This window comes from Vulpes vulpes, chromosome 12 (assembly GCF_048418805.1).
Source record: "Vulpes vulpes isolate BD-2025 chromosome 12, VulVul3, whole genome shotgun sequence".
Lineage (NCBI taxonomy): Eukaryota > Metazoa > Chordata > Mammalia > Carnivora > Canidae > Vulpes > Vulpes vulpes.
In genome coordinates this window covers 32,166,796-32,186,993 of record NC_132791.1, presented here as the reverse complement: position 1 = coordinate 32,186,993, position 20,198 = coordinate 32,166,796, and the positions used below count along the sequence as shown (strand labels likewise).

Genomic DNA, 20,198 nt, shown 5'->3' with positions numbered 1-20,198 from the left:
GAGTCAAAAGATGTACCAAGTGTGCTGTCTGGGAATAGACTCATCACTCTGAGGTATAATAACACCAGTTCTACCCACCCCGACCCCTACCCCTGCCAAGTTTTTAGGGAGCATAATATCACGTATTAAGTGCTTTAAAAAGAAAAACACCACAGAAATGTAATGCATGTGTTATTATTTGCATTATGATTTTTCTCTTTAATTACAATTTCCATGACTGAAGCTCCAATGCAAGGGATCATAAAAGATCTGTTTGCACATTCAGCCAAGTTCTCATGAACCTGGAAGTCTCCCAAGCATCACAGAGGGCTAATCACTGTCCAGAGAACTAAGACCTTTAAGACGCTAAGAAACTCAATTATTCATAACCACTGAGGTAAAAAAAAAAAAAAAAAAAAAAAAAAAAACCACAGTGGTTAGTGACAGAAAAGCTAATTTGACAGCAATAGGAGGGAGAAAGCAGGAAGTTAATCTAATCATCTATAAATGCTTCTCAGACTTACAACATACAACACACATCACCTAAGAATCACATTAAAATACAGCGATAGCACTACTGTATATTTACCCCCAAAGATATAGATGCAGTGAAACAACAGGACACCTGCACCCAGACTTCATAGCAGCAATGTCCAACAATAGCCAAACTGTGGAAGGAGCCATGATGTTCAACAGATAAATGGATAAAGAAGATGTGATTGATATATATCACATATATACATCTACACACAGTGGAGTATTAGCCATCAGAAAGGATGAATATCTATCATTTACATTGACATGGATAGAACTGGAGGGTTCAATTGGAGAAGGACAATCATCATACAGTTTCACTCATATGTGGAATATAAGAAATAGTGAAAGGGACTATAGGGAGAGGAGGTAAACTGGGTGGGGAAAAATCAGAGAGGAAGACAAACCATGAGAGACTCCTAACTCTGGGAAACAAACAAAGGGTTGCAGAAGGGGAGGGTGGGGGATGGGGTGACTGGGTGATGAGCAGCAAGGAGGGCATATGATGAGATGAGCAGAGGGTGTTATATGCTGGCAAACTGAATTTAAATAAAATAAAATGAAATAAATTTTAAAAAGAATTATTGGAACTTTCTGATTTTACAGATGTGGAAACTGAGGCCTAATAAAGAGAAGCAAATAAGTGGCAAAAAAGAAAAATACAGATTCTGGTTCAGCAGGACTGTGGCAGAGCCCAAGTCTGCATTTCTAACAAGCTTTCAGATGATGCCTATACTACTGAGCCATGAGCCACATGCCAGGAGAAAGAGAAAGAGAGAAAGAGAGAGAGAGAGAGAGAGAGAGAGAGAGAGAGAGACCGAGCAAGCAGAATGTATGAAGAATTCAGATGACCAAGAAATTCCAAACAGTAAGCCACAAGAAGTTATCAACATACATGTTTTCCAAGGCCTGTCACATTCTTCAATTTCCCAAATGATATATTTGGTCTTAAAGAACCATGTTCTCCCTCCGTTCCTTATAAACTGTACATTATATATAAATGATTTGTTGCTGTGGTGTCTCAATACACCAAATTGCTCTATCAGTGAAAAAAGATGTGGAGTTACATTTGTGCATAGGAAATTATGCACTAATCACAAACTACTACATTTATATGAATACTGTGGTCTGAGGGTAAATGTTACTAATGGGTGTGTCTTATACAGGAGCATTAACTTACAATAAAGTTATGTTTATTGACGTCTAGGTATCCAGCACTGTGCTAGGAGCTGGAGTGGCAGGAGTAGACAATAGGGTATCTGCCTGCCATCATGAAGACTACCAAACAGAAGGTAGTGGGGGTATGTGGAGAAGGAGATAAATCATAATAAAACATTAGCTAGGCTCCTATGGGGGAAAAAGAAGAAGCTGAGCTAGTAGCAGAGGGTACCCACTTTAAATGGAATGGTCAGAAAAGTTCTTTCTGAGAGGTCATAGTGCCAGAGGACAAAAAATTTTTACTACTGTCTGTTCAAGTGAAGGTTCCAGACCAGCTCCATAACTAAGCTGACATCGAATGAAGAATGAAGTCAATCCAAAATCCTAAGATGGTACATTCTAGATATCTGGTAGATAGGAGGGCAGAATGAAAGAAGGGACAATATACAATGACATGAACATATAAAATAACAAGACGTGTTCTGGGAACCACCAATGGGAATTGAAAGCCAACTACAGAATGGTAAGCCTTGTATACCAGACAAAGAAGTTACATGGTAGGTGATGGGGAGTCCCTGACCCAAGAGTTTTACAATGGCCCTCTTTCTTGCCTTGTCAGCCTGAAGCTGGTTTTCCTCATGCTCATCTCCTGTTGCTTTCTTCCCTACTATCATGTCATATACGAATCTTCAAAGTAGCACTTTTGCACTAAATTATAACTATCTGCTTCTATATTTATTTTCTCCATTACATTGTGAGTTCCTTAAGATTAGGAACAATGACCATTTGGTTCTGCACGCCCAATACCTGGCACAACATTAAGTATATGATGTAAGCTCAGCAAATTTTAATGGGAAGTGGATAGATAAATAAATGAGTGGCTGAAAAGTCATAAACATTTTTGAATGTTTCCAGGACTGAAACCAAAACATTAGCACTAGTATGGGCACATTGCATTTAGATGAGGTTGACAACAGTTGTTTCAGATATTTCCCTTGGAATTTCTGATGTCTTTTAATTTCACAGGTTTAGTATTAGTTGCTCAGTTCCACCCAGTCTTGTGATGCTGCCTACATTTAGAGCTTTCTCACGAGTTTTTGACCAATCTCACTGTCGGTTTTCTCTAGCCTGACCACCAGCTCCCTCTAGAGGAAAGTCAGGAATTAGTATTTAGCTCTAATCATCATGCCTATTTTGATCCTTTACAGAAGCTGATCAGAGCATCTCTGGCAAAAATTCAATGACTGGTTTGATTCCATGTACCATCCATCAGGAGGGATCATTACTCAATCTGTAATGCATCAGTGGTTACATACAGATTACTAGTCATCCCTCAGAGTGCCCCTCTTCGGCAGATTATTTAGATATGGAAGAGAGGCAGAGGCTGAAGCAGAAAGAGAGGGAGAAGGAAAGAAGAGACAATCAAGAATGGAGGAAAAAGAGATGGATAGAGGTGAGGGCGAAGGACAAAAGAGATTGCATTTCCTTGCCCAGAAGACATATTTACGCTCATATGTTCATATTTAGAAATTACTGCCCATGACAGTGTTATATAACCTGTATGTGGCAAGGCTTCCAGATCACAGGTCTAGGGAATAAACCCACAGTAAATGTGGATATGCCATGTCGGCTACATCTGGGCAGAGCAGCCAAGATGGTGCAGTGAACTCCAGAGAAGAGCCAACACTGGAAGAAGCAGACAATAGTTCCTGAAACTCAGATTCCAAATCAGTCTTAAGTAATGGCTATCATTTCTCTCTGATAGGAACTGGATGGAAGAATTCAAGATAGGGAAGAAATATCCTCTCAGAAGAGAGATAATTAGGTACCAACCTATTTGTGGAATATCAGTTGGAGGTGGAAAATAAGAAAAGATTTGGTGTGTGACCCTGAGCAGTATTTAACAAAACTGTCTTTGTGTTTCTGCCCAGCCCCCAGGAACTTATGATGGGTTCCCAGGGAAATAAAAGACAGAATAAGATGGAAAAACTGTGTAATATGTACAGCTTAGAAATATGAGAGGTCAAAGCCATTCTGCTTGTAGCTCAGTAGCCTGGTTTAACATCGGAGAAAAGAAATGTCTGCTTCATCAGGTAAGAACAATGTGAGGTTAAGAGAGGCATGTAGGAGGTGGTCAATACAAGTTAATTTCCTTCCTCTGTCCTTCCCTGCCTCATTGCCATCTACAGGCTGGAGCAACCCCCCCCACACACACACACATGCACAGGCATGCAGACACACACACACACGTGTGCACACACATACCTCCTCATGAACAAGCCTCTGAAATGAGCAACTATTGCATCTTTGGCCTCACAGATGCAAACCTGACCAGTGGTGACCTCTTCCAGACTGCTCTCCTAAGCAATGTTTATTTTGGCCAACTGAATATATGAATGAAAGAGATAATGAGCAAATGAACTTGTGAATTTCTATCTATTCAAATCTGTACTTGATACTCTAATAAGACATCTTATTCATTTGATTTTCAGCACACCTCCAGAGAGGAATTCTTATCTCCCTTTAGAGACGAGGAAATTGATGCTTGTAGAAGTAAGTAGCCTGATTAGGATCATTACACGGGAACTACAGAGTTGAGATTTAAACCCAGATGGTATGATTTTAAGTCCATTTTCTTTTCCTATACAATAAAGCCTCAAGTTATTGCTTATTTCACTCAGCCACAGCATCAATCCTAGTCATTAAAATATAAATGTGGTTGCAAGAGGTGTCAGGCACTGCTGAATACATAACCTGAGACCCATTCCCAAGCACCTAAACACTCACTGTCTCTGATTCCTTGAAACCAGGAATGGCCAGATACCTGGTTTTAGCCAAGTGATTTACAGGTTGAAGTTTGCTGGAGTATCTGGAAAGCTCTGCTGTATGATAAAAGAAGTGTAAACCTCTAGCACCATACCTGCCCTTCTACATCCTACATGAATATATGCATGATGTCTGGAGCAGCAGCAACCATATTGAGACTCTCAGGAAAAGGTAAAGAAAATCACAAAGATGCTGCCCCTGACATCAAGCTGCTCAAACAAGAGCAGTCACCTACATTGTGACTCCTCAATGTGTGAGAAAAATAAAGTATTTGGTTCGGCACTGTTTGACCTATTCTTGTAGTTACAGGTAACAAAACAACAGATGCAGGAGAATGTCTAACACACTGACTCTAAAGTATCCAGATTAGTGAGATAACAGAGAAAAACAACTTTAATTTTATAATAATAAATAACTATCCTTACATGAAAAGCATATTTCTAAGTCATAATTTCCTGCTCTGAAAAAAAAGATCAAATATCACCCATGTTTAAGTGATTCTAAACACTGAGTAATATGAATGACAAAGGAAAATTTTTATGAAAATGGAATTAAGATAAAGACAGTTACTCTGATTTTTCTAAACAGCCTCTAACACATAGTTGATGCTCAATAAGGCTGAGTGCTTAAAATTACGTATCTTTTTAGCAACCCATCTCTGTACTATCATTTGGGAAAGTTCTTTCTCTCACAAATCAATATTATGAAGAATCAGGCAGCAGGTGGAGGATGTAAAAATGAATCATTTTTCAATAACTTCTTTCAGTGTGGAAGGCCTCATATGTCTAGACATATTTTGCTATTGAATCCCACACTGATATTTAAGGGGTTGCTTCTCCCCATTGCATACAAAATTACCCTAATTATAGCAAAGCATTTTGCTCACACACTATCCTGAGCCAAGGGATAATAAATTAACTTTTACTTATTAAATAAATAAAGTGTCCCTTCCTGCAGCTCCAGCTAGCACAGCCAGCATCCACCTCGGTCATCAGATATGGGTCAAGTAATAAGATGTTTTTCTCTCTAGTTTGATGATGAACACAGTAAGTTCTTTGATTTTTAGAATTGAGTAGAAAAGTTACAAATTTCCCACATGGCATTTCATTAAAAGTTGAATCTATTGCTTAGTAATAAAAATGTGGAGAATAATAACTAACAAAGCTTTGACTTAAAAATTAATATTTAGGGAGACAAGAATTTGAAAGTACTTTCATGTTCTCATGGTTTCTTGATCATTTGCAGATTATCAGGTGTCCATGATTTGCAGACTTGCATTCATGTCTTGTTTGAGAAATGTTCAGAAAGATAAGCCCAGCAGGATAAGAAAGCTCAGATGCATAATCGTAGCAGGGACACACCTGGATCTGAGAGGAGGAAAGGGAACAGAAAAAGAACAAAGGGCTCTAGAAGACCAACTGGCCAGAATGGTGACAGTCACCTGGGGAGGACCAATAATAATGGCTCAGATCAAGTGATTTCTGAAAATTATTTCAAGGATGCTTGATAGAGCTCATGAGCTATTCCCCAATACACAAGCTCATTATTCTGATGTGTGCAAGAATACATTTTGTTCACTAACAAAAAGGGAGGAATTCGATTTTAAAGTTTCTAACAGGTCATAACATTGCTACTAAACACCTGCTCCCATTATCACGTCCCTGCTCTCCATCTCACTTCATTTAACTTCCTCTTGGCCTATACTTGCAATTACTCCAAATAAGGATAGAACACTACTCTGGGCTGTGTGTAGGTGAATAGGCAGTCTTCTTTTTTCCATGTGGCCCCCCAGGATTGGACCATTATTAGATATTTTGACATGTCCAAGCAGTAGTCCTTGACTCAACTCTCTCCTTCCCCGGCCAAATGACTGCTTAACTCTCTCTTGAGACAATGTTATTTCAAGGACTCTGTTGCCCACCAAGGTGGCACTGTATTTTGCAACCGCATTTAAACCCAGGCTAGTCCACACTGCAATAATGGGAAGTGTTTGGGACTTGGTCTCACGTGCTTTGGATCTAACCCTAGCTCTGAAACTACCAGGTTTAGGAGTATAGGGAAAGTACTCAGCCTCCTTGAACCTCAATCTCCCTTTTAAAACTAGGGGTCTTGATACCTAACTCACAAGGACTGTTGAAGGGCAGAATGGGATGGTTGGGTGGAAAGTGCCTGGCTTATGGTGGAATCCAAAATAAACTTTCACTGGATCTGAACTGTTTATGGAAAGCAAAAAACAGGAACCCAGTAACTTCCTGGCACCCAGGGACTTAAGTGTGCCATGCATGAGAATACAGATTCTTTTGTGTTTATATATGCATTGCTACAAAAAAAAAAAATCCACCTAACAAATGTCACACATCCACCTAACAGCACTGGAATGCCTGACAGATAGCACTGACCTTCTCCCAGGAAATCACAGATTTTCAAAACAAGCACTTTTTAAAATTACATAAGTATGCAGTATGAATCAGAAAAGCATGAGGCTGTGTTTGCTTGTTTGATCAACATTTCATTTCCTGTAGTTTCCATCTTTTTACTGCTGGCCTGCTATCTCCCTCAATAGGAGAAGAAGGCTACTGGGATGTTTGTTATAATCGTCTGCTTAAGGTTCTTTGGCAGATCACATGTTTTACTTAATTAAATAATGTCCCAATTAATTGATTTGTTTGTAGACATTCTTAATTTAGTAAACGCTGAGCAGAATGCTAAAAATACCATTATATTTCTGACAGAGGCACCACTAAAGTCTGATAATTGATAGCTTTGCTGTTTTTTCTGATGGCCTGAAAAGCTTTTAAAGCTAAATTCTGTAATCATGTTCATCTTTGGAAATTAGTTTTGTGAAACCACACATTTAGTTCTTGCTGAGAAATCTCATTTTAGTCATTTTAACATAATTTATAATGCATAAACTAAATTAGCTTTTGTAGCTAAGCCAGCACATTTTTCTTTAATTTTTATCTCATCCTAATATATTTTTGACCTTGAAAACTGTAATGTCTGTTGGATATTGAAGCCTCTGAACAAAGAAAATCATTTCCATTCCATCACTATGGTTACACTTTCCTCGCTCTCCAGCACTGAACAGCGCTGAAAGTGTTGAATCTGGATTCCTCAGGAGGGCAAGGGGAACTTCACGTAATATCATTTAGTCCTGATTAAATAAACACATACACATAATGGAACCTGGGAAAGTAGCAAACTGCTCCACTCTGTTTACATTGCATATGATATGACTAATGGTAAGGGGTGATATATCACCCTGTGTTATTTGCTTCAGGTTCTGCTGTATGTGCTTTCTCCCCAGGCAGTTATACATACATATTCGTCTCGAAAAACACAGTCAAAATGCCAAGCAGCAACTAACACCTCTGGTCCTCCTGAAGTCAAAGTGGTTTCATCCCTTTCGAACACCAGAGAACTTCAAGTGTGAATCATACAGTTCCCTGTCCACCAGAGACAGGTTTCAGATGTGCTGGCGACACGTCCCTCACCATCCTAAAATGGCTTTGGCTGCCCTACAAAAAGCAAGAGAAGGAACTGGTCATTCAAACAAACATTATTCCTGCTGCCCATGATAGAAAAAAAAAATCTTTACAGAGTACACTGTTTGGTAAAATGTCGCTTGAATTTCTTTTATTACATGGCTGGTTCATAATGTTAACTGTAATAGGTTTTCTGTTTTTTCTTCCTGGAAGTTCATGAATCAATGGCATCTTGCAGGAAACTGTTGGCAATAGTCAGTATCTTCAAGTGGTCATAAGTGCTCAGAAGAGTATATCCAATCAGTATTGTGGCAAATTAAATCCACATAAGCTGAAATGGAATGTCTCACTCCTAAAATTCATATGCAAACAGATTTCCAGCTACCTTGATTGGGTTGTGCAAAAGCAATGCAGAGCTATTAATTTCAGCAGCAAATGATTTTTAAAAGTGGGTAAGGGAGGAAACACTTGGCGATATGCTAGAGCTCAGAGAAGAAATCTGCATCTTTAATAGTTTTTGGGTACAGAGACCACAGTAATCACCCCTGTGGCCTGGCTCAGGCCTTGCCCTACTGAATCCTCAGTAAATGCCAGTGGTGCTGAAGAACAGGTAGATGGATGAACGGCTCACTGTTTTATAAGACAGATTCTTTGATGGTGGGACACAACACACTGGCACTCGAATAGATGAAAGGCAGGACTCTCTGTACCTCAGGGTTCCAAATGAGAGAAAGCAGTTAGGCGGGGTCATTCAGGGGTTGCACCCAGGACAAGGTAAGAGCAAGCTGCGGCTAGAGGAGGCAGCCTACAGACTGCAGAGTGGGGTTCCATCCAGGGGCGCTGGATTCCTGCCAACTGGCTCCAGGGCAGAGGAGCTGCCGATCTGCTAGCTGCCCCCTGGGTAATTAGGGCAGGAGCAGAATGGTCTAGGCCCCTGGAACGTGAGAACCTGAGGAGGGAAGTGACTGGGGTCAGGATTTCATAAGCTGCTCAAGGATGGGGTTTGACTTGCCTATAGGCCTATAGCCAGGGCTCAAAACTCGATCAAGAGAGTATTTTATTTTTTATTTTATTTTATTTTATTTTACTTTATTTTATTTTATTTTATTTTATTTTATTTATTTTTTTATTTTATTTTATTTTATTTTATTTTATTTTATTTTATTTTATTATTTTATTTTATTTTTGAAACGTCTGTTATACTCACCTGTCCCTAGAAGGGAAGAATTCACCTGAAATTCAGAAAAGCATTACACGTCATTTAAAAGCAACTAAAAATGTCAATGAAGTGTCACAGGGAGTGTTTAACCAAAGCTAACCAGACCCTTACTTGCACTAACTATAAACATAACTACAAAATAATTCATTACAAGTCTCTCAGCAGGATTATCTAGTCTTCTTTTTTTAAAAAGATTATATTTGCTTTTTTATTTATTTATGAGAGACAGAGACAGAAACAGAGGCAGAGGGAGAAGCAGGTTCCCTGCAGGGAGCCCAGTGCAGGACTCGATTCCAGGACCCCAGGATCACAACCTGAGCTGAAGGCAGACACTCAACCACTGAGCCACCCAGGCAGCCCTGGAACACATGTAACTCTAAAGTAAATGTAGCAGGGACTGTCCAGCTCAGGAGGGACTACAATCACATAGTATGCTGCAGCAGAGGCAGAAATCAAAAGACAGCTGTGGTGGGCAGAGCACTCATCCCCCAAGGATGTCCCTGCCCTAATCCCCAGTGAGGATGGTACATTACATGACAAGGGAAACTGAGGTTGCAGCTGGAATGAAAATTGCTAATCAACTGACTTGAAAATAGATTATCCAGGTGGGCTCAATGTAATCACAAGGGTTCCTAACAGCAGTCTAGGAAGCAGAAGGGCAAGTCAGAGACAGGAGGAAAGAAGGGCCCCACCCACCATTGCTGGCTTGGCAGATGGGGGAATGGGGATGGGGTGGGGGTGGGAGGGGTGGGGAGTGGCCAGGACCTAAGGAGTGTAGGCAGGCTGTAGATGCTGCAAAGGTAGGGAATGAGATTCCCCCTCCAGCCCTCAGCAAGGAGCAGCGGCCTGCAGAAGGCTTGATTTTAGCCGAGTCTCAGGCTGGACTTCTGATGCACAGAACTGTAAGAGAATACGCTGGCAGGTTTTAAAGCCACTACATTTGCTAGATTTTTTTATAGCAGATATGAAACTAATGACCAAACTCCCAAAGCATAAAATCATTGCTACTTTTTTTCCCCCAGATTTTCTCTTCACCCAAAGTTTTATTTACTGAGGAAGCAAATCCTCAATGATTTGTCCAGATTCAGCTGATTTTTGCTTTCGTTGAAATATTTGCATGTTTCATATATAATTCATGACAACCTCATTCTGAAAGCATTTTCTGTTAATGTACCATCCTTCATTCTCAACTATCAACTCCCTTTGAATATTTATATTTAAAAATAATAAAACCTAAACCTATTTTGATTTTGTAGAAGGTGACACCGGAATAGAAGCAGTTTGCCTCTCAGACCATATCCACTTTCAGGACATCAAATGCCAGGTAATATTCAAGGAAAATAGCCATCCATTCTGCCATTAAAGTGATAATTATCTTACTTTCCTTCTTCATATTCATTCTTGTATACTCAAAAGAATACAACTCACACTAATCCCCCTAGTTAGATGTGGAAGATACCAGAATTTGCACCATGTTTTGAACAGAATATATTGAACAGGAAGCCAAAGTGGTTTCAAGGTCAGTGCTGAAGAGTTTGACGGGACAGGGAAGTGGCTAGAAAAATGCAGGGTGGCTGAGCTGTTGTAGCATGGCTCCTTCATGGGAGGCATTATTCTAAGCTGTTTATCACAGTTAATGGGTAAATATCAAGAGGTGCATAATCTAGAGAGCAGATCATTACGTAGATGTTGAGATCAAAGTGAATGTCAATCTCAGCTTCGCTCCCAAGTATCGGCAGGCAGTGTTCAGGTAACCTCCCTCTGTTTTTGTGTGACCTTCCTCTGTTCCAACACTTAAATCAAAATGCTTTTGTATCTTGCAGGGATACCCTATTCCCTTTACTTCCCATTTGTTTCCCTTAATGGAGTTTTGATTTTTTGATCTATCTCTTCTGCTTTTTTCCTTTCTGAGTTCAGAAAGCTTGAGTATCTGATTTCCCTCTCCTTTTTCACTCTTCTCTTTCCAATCTAGTTTTTAAAATGTCACTTTTAGTCAGGGGTCTTCCCATTTTTATTTTGGGCTTGTCTTATTTCCCCTTTTCTTGAGAGGAAAGTTCTTTAAAAATTCACTTTGTAACTGCTGTTTAAGTTTGTTGTTGTTGTTTTTAATAACAAAATTTTATATCTCAGAAGAAGTCATGATAATAAAATCTCCAGAGGCAAACTTGTTCCCTCTTTCAGCACCTTTTCTTTTTTTTTCTTTTAAAGATCTTATTTATTCATGAGAGGCAGAGAGAGACACAGAGAGACAGAGAGACACAGGCAGAGGGAGAAGCAGGCTCCATGCAGGGATCCTGACATGGGACTCGATCCTGGGTCTACAGAATCGGGCCCTGGGCTGAAGGCAGCGCTAAACCGCTGAGCCACCGGGGCTGCCCTTTCAGCACCTTTTCATTGAATGCCACCTCACTTCATGATAAACTTCAGGAAGGAAGGATAAGAAGATGAATAAGGCAGTCATTACCCTCAAGAAATTCATCCACTAGTAAAGAAGAAAACAACTCTATTACAAACAATAACTCAAGGAATGGGATGACCGATTCCCAAAGGACGCGACATACAGCATTCTATGATGCTCTACCCCTCCTTTCTTACCATCACTCCTGAACACTCAGAATAATACATCTCAGCCCAAACCCCCTCAACCTAAAGAGAAAGGTAACCAAGCAGGCATCCAACCCAATCCCACAAATACCTGAACTTCAAATGTCATCAGAAAGAACAGCAAGGTGCACCTGTGGAGCTCTTGATCTCGGGGTTGTGAGTTTGAGCCCCATGCTAGTAGTGGAGACTGCTTAAAAATAAAATAAAATAAAAATTTTTTTAAAGGAATAGGTAGTACTAAAGCACACTAAGTACTCCTGAGACCATTCTTGGTACACTCACAATGCTAAAATACCCTTTGAAATCACTGAAAATTAGCCAGGAAACAGACACAAAGAAGTTGAAACATGGAAACAAGTGAATTCTGATTACCTGGAGCCTTTAATTAATAAAGAAACTTATTTTTCTTCACACTGGAAAAAAATATCATTTCTAAGCAAATCTGAGAATCTTCATCCATACCCTTATTCTCCTCCCAAAGTCTTTCCTCCCTTCATTCTTCTCACTTTCTCCTAATCATCTCAAGGCCATCTTCACCTCTCTTTATCTCATACTGCTCCTTCAATCGAGTTACTAACTGATGCTGATTCTACTTTAGAAATATCCAAATCTACCCTCTCTGTTTAATTGCTAAGGTCAGTTTCATTTGATGGCTATGATACAATTTTTCCATTGTCTTGTTGATGGCCATTTGGGTTGTTTCAGTTTTTGGTTTTAATAGAGCAGCATGAATATTTGTATAAAAGTCTTTTCTGGACATATGTTTTCATTTGTCTTGATTACATATTTAGGAGTGGAATTATTTGGTCATAGGTAGAAGCATGTTTTAACTTTATAAGAAATAGCCAGTTTCCAAACTGGTTGTACCATTTTGTACTCCTGCCAGCAACGGAAGAGAATTCCAGTTGCTTCACATCCTGGCCAACATTTAGCATTATCAGGCTTTTAAAATTTAAGCCATCCCATAAGTATAATGATATTTTAATACTAATTTGCATTCCCCTGATGACTAGTAATGTGCAATTTTTCAGGTGTTTATTGGCCATTTATAATCACTTCCTTTGCAAAGTGCCTAGTTTGCCTATTTGTCATTGAGCTATTTTCTTACTGTTGAATTGAAGGTGTTATCTTTTAAGAAAGATTTTATCGAGAGAGAGAATGTGAGAGACAGAACATGAGAGAGACAGCACGAGTAAGAGGAGGAGCAGAGAGAGAGGGAGAAGCAGACTCCTCACTAAGCAGGGAGCCAGATATGGGGCTTGGTATTGGGACCCTGGGATCATGACTTGAGCCCAGGGCAGATGCTTAAATGACTGAGCCCCCCAGGTGCTTTGAAGATGCAATTTATGCACTTTACATACAAGTCCTTTGTCAGATATTTATACAGTATTATATTTGTTCCCATGATTACCTATTTGCTTTCATATTTATTTGAGAGAGAGTAGGTGAGCACACAAGTGGTGGGGGTAGAGGAGCAATGCAAGAGGGAGAGAGAGAGAATCTTAAGGCTCCACATCCAGTGCCAGCCCGATTGGGGCTCGACTTCATGACCCTGGGATCATAACCTGAGTCGAAATCAAGAGTCCCAAACACAACCAACTGAACCATCCAGGCACCCCTACCTATTCATTTTTTTTTTCCAATTCATTTTCTTAATGAACACTTTCAGTGAGCTGAAGTTTAGGTTTTTTTTTTTTTTTTAAGATTTTATTTATTTACACTTGAGAGACACACAGAGAGAGGCAGAGACAGAGGCAGAGGGAGAAGCAGGCTCCCTGTGCAGAGCCCAATGTGAGACTCGATCCTGGGATCATGACCTAAGCTGAAGGCAGACACTCAACCACTCAGCCACCCAGGTGTCCCTAAAGTTTGTAATTTTGAACAATGTATCCATTTTTTTTTCTTTTATGGTTAGTGTTTTCCAAGAAGACTTTACCTGTTTCAGAGTTATGATGATATTCCATTATATTGTTAGAAACTCTGTACTTTTAGCTTTTGTGTCACAACACATCTCGAAATAATTTTTGAGTAAAGTGTGAAGTTAGGGCTGAGTTGGTTTGGGGGTTGTTGTTTCCTCATTGTGAATATCCAATGATTCAGCATCATTCCTTGAAAATACTTTCTTTTTTTTCACTGAATATAGTTTTGGCTCTTGTGTCAAAAATCACATTGACTATATAATCATTTATATATTTCCAAACTTTCTGTTGTTTCATAGACCTTAAAGATCTATTGTTAGCCACTATCACACATTCTTCATGATATGTTCTGAAATCAGGTAGTATAGAACTTTTACCTTGTTTCTCCTCTTCAAGACTTTTTTTTTCCTTTACCTCTTCTTCTTTTAAATATTCTAAGTCCTTTGCATTTCCAAGTAATCTTAGAATCAGCTTGACAATCTTTAGAAGGAAAATGCTTTGGGATTTTGAGATTGCAGTGAAAATCTATCTATAGATAAATTTAGGAAACTGTACATCTTACATTAAATTTACATTAACATAATTAATCTCAAATCCATGAATATTGTATTTATTCTCTTACACAGACCTTTATCTTTGCTCAGTAACTTTTTTAGTTTTCAACGAGGAGTTCTTCCACATACCTATATCTAATTATTTAATGTTTTGATGCTGTTGTAAGCAGTGGGTTTAAATTTAATCTTCAAATTATGTGTTGCTATTACATAGAATGCAACTAATTTCTGTATATCAACACCATATTCTCTGACCTTGCTAAAGCCACATTTTGGTTCTAGGATCTTTTTTTGATAAATCCCATAAAATTTTCTATGTATACATTCATATAGCCATTGTTCCTTTTGTCCTTTTTTTTTTCTGCTTTATTAACACTAGCCATTACTTTGAGCATAAGGTTGAATGGAAGTAAGTAATAGAAGTAAGCCTTCTTTGTCTTGTTCCAACATCATACGGAAAACAATCAGTCCTTCACCATTAAATATGTTAGCTGTAGATTTTATCAGATTGAAAGACCTCCTACTATTCCTACTTTGCTGAAAGTTTTGTTATAAATAGGTGTTGAATTTTGTATTTTTTTCCAAATTTTAGATAATCACATAATTTTTCTTAATCTGTTAAGTGATATATTACTTTAATTTCATTAATGTTGGGGATCCCTGGGTGGCGCAGCGGTTTCGCGCCTGCCTTTGGCCCAGGGCGCGATCCTGGAGACCGGAGATCGAATCCCACGTCGGGCTCCCGGTGCATGGAGCCTGCTTCTCCCTCTGCCTGTGTCTCTGCCTCTCTCTCTCTCTCTCTCTCTCTCTGTGACTATCATAAATAAATAAAAATTTGAAAAAAAATTCATTAATGTTATTACATTCATTTAAATAATTAATTTTAAACTGTTGAAACAACCTTGCATTCATTCTCAAGATAAACCCCACATTGTCATATATATTATCCAACTATGTACTTCCAGGTTCGAGTTTTAATATTTTGATAATATTTCTGCATACACACACACACACACACACACACATTAATGAAGTTAAAGTTTTCAACAACCTGCATCTGAAATTATAGGAAAGTCATAAATTATAACTTTAACTTCTTTCCATTCAACACAGTTATAGTGTTATTGTTAATTTTGTGGCATAAAGATAGTATTTTCTTACTAATTTTTGATGTTCACAGCATCTATAGTGATGGCCCCTTCTACATTTCTGATAATGGTAATTTGTAATTTCTATTTCCTTTTAACATTTTTCAATACAGGGGTGCCTGGTGGCTCAGTTGGTTAAGTATCCAACTCTTGGTTTCAGCTCAGGTCATGGCATGATCTCTCACACAGCAGGGACTTCACTTGAGATTTCTCTCCTTTCCCTCTCCTTCTGCCCTTCCCCCAGCTCTCTCTCAGATAAACAATCTCTAAAACAAAAAATAAAATTTTTATCAGGGCAGCTGTTCTCAACTAGGATTCCACAAAATAATTAAGCCCTAATGCTCTAAAGCATCAATCATATAAAATGAAACTTTTTTTCTATTGATCTAAAATAGTATTGGCTATGTAACTTACTTAGAAGAATAGAGAAAATAGTCCAATAATATTAAGTCTAATTCTCTTGCAGAACTCCAGTTGAGAAAGATCAGTTCTCAATTTTATTGATCTTTTCTGATAATCAACTTTTTTGGTTCACTGATTTGTTCTCTTGTCTGATCATTTTGTTTCATTAATTTCTACTATTTATTATTTCCTTCCTTCTGTGCACTTTGGTGTAATTTTCTTTGCTTTTTCTATCTTCCTAAGGAGCAAATATGGACGGTTGATTTAAAACCATTCGTTTTTAATATAAGATTTGCCATTATAAAGTTCCAACTAAACAATATTTTACCTGTACCTCAAAAACTTGGCTATTTTGTTTTTGTTACCATTTAGTAAAATCTTTCTCAATGATCTTTGTAATTTTTTTCATTTGGTGAATATATTATTTAGAAGTGTCTTTCATATTCCAAATACTTTCAAATTGTGTCAACATTTTGGTACTGATTTCTAATTTAATCCTTCATAGGCAGAAAATATGCTCTATATGATTCATTAAGGTTAAATTTATAAATACATTTTGATGGTCTAGCAAATAGTCTCCCTTGATAAATATCCCATGTACACTTGAAAGTGTCTTACAATTGTTGAATAGTGTGCTCTAATTATCTAGTAGGTCAAGTTGGCTGACAGCAGCGTTCAAATCTATAGCTTTTAGTCTGTTTGTCAAACCAGTTACCGATAGAAGACATGTCAAAATGTCTAACTCTCATAATGGATATGTCTATTTTTGCTCTCAGTCCTTTCACTTTTGGTTTATATGTTTTGAGGCTCTGTTATAGATGCACTCACATTTAAGACTTTGTCTTCTTAATGAATAATAATTAATTCATATTTCTATCATGAAATCTTCCACTTTATCTCTGGTATATCTTTTACGTGAACTCTCCTTTGCCTATCCTTGATGTAATTACTGCATCTTTACTATGATCAATGATCTTTTTTCTCTTTTAACCCATCTATATCTTCATGCTTAGAATGCATCTCACATGACTTATTAGAATGGTTGAAATAAAAAATAGTGACAACATTAAATGCTGGTACAGATGCAGAAAAACCAGGGGCACCTGGGTAGCTCAGTGGTTGAGCATCTGCCTTCTTCAGCTCAGGTCATGATCTTGGGGGTCCTGGGATCAAATCCTCCATGGGGCTCCCTGCTCAGTGGGGAGCCTGCTTCTCCCTCTCCCCTCTGCTGGTCTCCCGGCTTGTGCTCTACAAAATAAATAAAATCTTTTTTTAAAAAGGCAGAAAAACTGGATCACTCATACGTTGCTCGTGAGATTATAAAATGATAAAGCTACTCTGGAAAAGAGTTTGACTGTTTCTTATAAAACTAAACATGAAACTACCATAGAACCCAGCAGTTGTACTGTTGGGCATCTATCCCAGAGAAATGAAAACTTATGTCCACACGAAAATCCCTGTACACAAATGTTCACAGAAGATTTATTTGTAAAAGCCAGAAAGTGGAGACAATCCAGAGGTCCTTCAACGGATGAATAGTGAAATAAACAGTGATACATCCGCACCATGGAATACTACTCCATAATAAAAGGAACCAATTATCAATACGTGCGACAACTTGAAAGTATCTCCAGGGAATTACATTGAGTGGAAAAAAGCCAATCCCCAATGACTGACTACTGTACAATATTATTTACTACATTTTTGCAATGACGAAATCATAGAAAGAGAATAGATTAGTGGTTGCCAGGGGTCAGGGATGCAGGACTGGAAGGCAGGTAGGTGTGGCCAAAGCAAAGAGCAATAAGTCTGCTAAATTCAAGCTCTGTGTTATTTCTGGGTCTGTTGCTATTGACTCCTTTTTCTCCTGGGTAAGTGCCATATTTTTATACTCCCTCACATGTCTTCAAATATATTATGTATACTCAATTATGGATTCTATGCTGTTACATAAGTCTGAATTTTAAGACTGTTGTGTTTTGTTCTGGAAGGCACTTAATTTATTGACAGATCAGCTTTATCCTATCAAGGTTTAGTTTTAAGCTCTTATATGATGAATCTAGAATAGCTCCACTCTTAAGATATAAATTTTCTGGGGTCTCAATTGAATGCCCAGGGTATTTATGAGGTCCCTTCATGTTGGATGGCCATCACTCCATCTTCCTATACTGTGCAACCTCCAAGATTTTGTTCAGTTCACAGTTGCCCAATAACTGTTCTCTGCCTATTTTTACTGAATCCTGATCTATGCATATGCAGCTTTCTATTCACCCAAACCTCCAAGGGAACCTGATGCAGATTTCTGAAGCCATCTCACGTGTGCACCTGCCTGCTTTTCAGTGACCTGACCTGTTACTTCCTGCTCCATCAGCAGCCCCAAACTCTATTCTCTTCTCGCCTCTACACAGTGAGTCCATTACCTTAAAAAGAAACACACTTAAAAAAAGACGAGGCTTAACTTGTTTTCAATTGGGCTTCACTTACTTCAGCTGAAGTTTGGATGGTGGTCCCAGGCAGAAAGCTGTAGTGAAATATGGTGTTTTCCTTATCTCAAGCATCACAGCCCTGTGCTATCTGTTGTCCAACGTGTGAAAACAGTTTATTCATACATTTTGTCCAGTTCTACAGTTCTTCACAGCAGAAAGGTTCAGTCGCATGATCATTTCTCCACGATGGCTGCTATCACATCTACACTTAAGATCTGAGCTTTATTTCACTCTCATAAAAACTCCATGAAATAAATACTCTTAAATCATTTTCTGGCTAAGAAAGAAGACCAAACTTAGATAAGTTAAACACTTTCTGTTATTCTTTAAACCCTTCAAGGGTAAAAGCAAATTTTATTCACTCTGTTCTTCATCGCACTTTACTCGGTCCTTTGTACACAACAGATGCTCGATAAATAAACTAACATTTTGGTAGGTGCTATTTTCAATGTTACACACACGAAAAACCTACATCTCAAACTAGGGAAAGAGGAAGAAACAGAGCTTGGATTTGCAAACTATACAGATCACAGGCCCAAAGTGACCCACATGTCTTTTTTAAATAAAGTTTTATTGGAACACAGCCATACTCATTCTTTTACATATTGTCTCTGGCTGCTTTCAAGCTATGATGACTAACTTGAGTAGTTAGGCCTGCAAAGCCTAAAATATTTACTATCTGGTCTTGGGCAGAAGTTTGCCAGTCCCTGATTTAGTGTATGTTATATGCCAGGCAATCTGCTCAGCACTGTTACATACTTTTCACCTCATTAAATTTCCCAGCCGTATTGTGAAATAATAAATAATGCCATTATCCAGATGTGGACTCTGAGACCCAGAAAGGTAACTTGTCCCAGGTTTTATGGCTTGTGAGCGGCAGAGCACAAATTTGAATTCTGATTTGTCAGACTCTGACACCTATGCTTTTTTTTACTTCTAACAGTCAGAGAACCTTGACAAGAAATGGAAGATGCTAAACGGGAGGGCCCTTTTTGTGATTTGCATATCATCACATATGGGCAAGTGGGACTACAGCTAAAGTAAGCTGAAGAGCTGGCTTTATATCCTATAATAAAAATAGTTAATACCATTACTGTAAGAAGTGTTTTATATGTTAACCCCTGTACCGATCAGGAATTATGTGCATGTGGGATGTGTGATATATAATGTTATGTACGTATGCGTGTGCGTATCACACAAATGTATAGGTAAATATATGTATTTAGATATATGTGTGTGCATATGTATAGTTTGATTTTATTTCTTCATATTCCATGAGGATGTCATTTTAGGTACACAGAGAAATGCTGAGTAGGTTTATATTTCAAGATGGTAACTTAACTAGTAAATCAAATGTTTAACTTGGATTTTTTAACTCACTAGTGCTCTGTACATACCTGCTTTCCATTCTTTTCAACTCTCTCCTAGGTTTTCATGACTTCAAACACGATCCCAGGGCATGAGGAAGGAGAATATCTTACAGGTCCTCTCTGGTCACACAAAGTACCACAGGCCCACTTGTCAACAGCTCCTCTGGGCTTCCTTGGCAATCTTCCAGCCCTCATTCCCAGCCCTGTCAAGATGTGATGCGTTTTTTTTCCTTCTCTCTTTTTAAGTGCTTTAAGCTCTGAGCCATCATCATTTAATTTTAAATTATCTTCTGATTTCCTACGTGGGCCGAGAATGAGAGTAGTCTGGGGAAAAATGGTAGTGACAATAAATGAGAAGGGAAGCATTTGTGAAAATCTTTTTCTTCTTTTCAAGAAGAGCTGTAATAGTGTTTTGTATCAACATGACTCCTGCCTTCAGCTGTAACAAAGTTAGAGAAAATGTTGGTGCTATAAATTGAGAGTTCAGGAGGTAACTCTATTGACCCAGTCTTTT

The 20,198-nt window shown here is 38.4% G+C and overlaps 1 long non-coding RNA gene across 2 annotated transcripts in view; it reads right to left on the bottom strand.

Moving 5' to 3' along the window:
• Positions 1-4,863: 4,863 nt before the first annotated feature.
• LOC112927584 (uncharacterized) overlaps positions 4,864-20,198 on the bottom strand; it is a 74,165-nt gene continuing 58,830 nt past the window's right edge. For both annotated transcript variants that reach the window (XR_011995514.1, XR_003236571.2), the window contains exons 2-3: positions 19,712-20,008; positions 4,864-8,015 (exon numbers count right to left, since the gene is read on the bottom strand). This is a non-coding gene — a long non-coding RNA (uncharacterized lncRNA). The remainder of the gene's footprint in view (positions 8,016-19,711; positions 20,009-20,198) is intronic.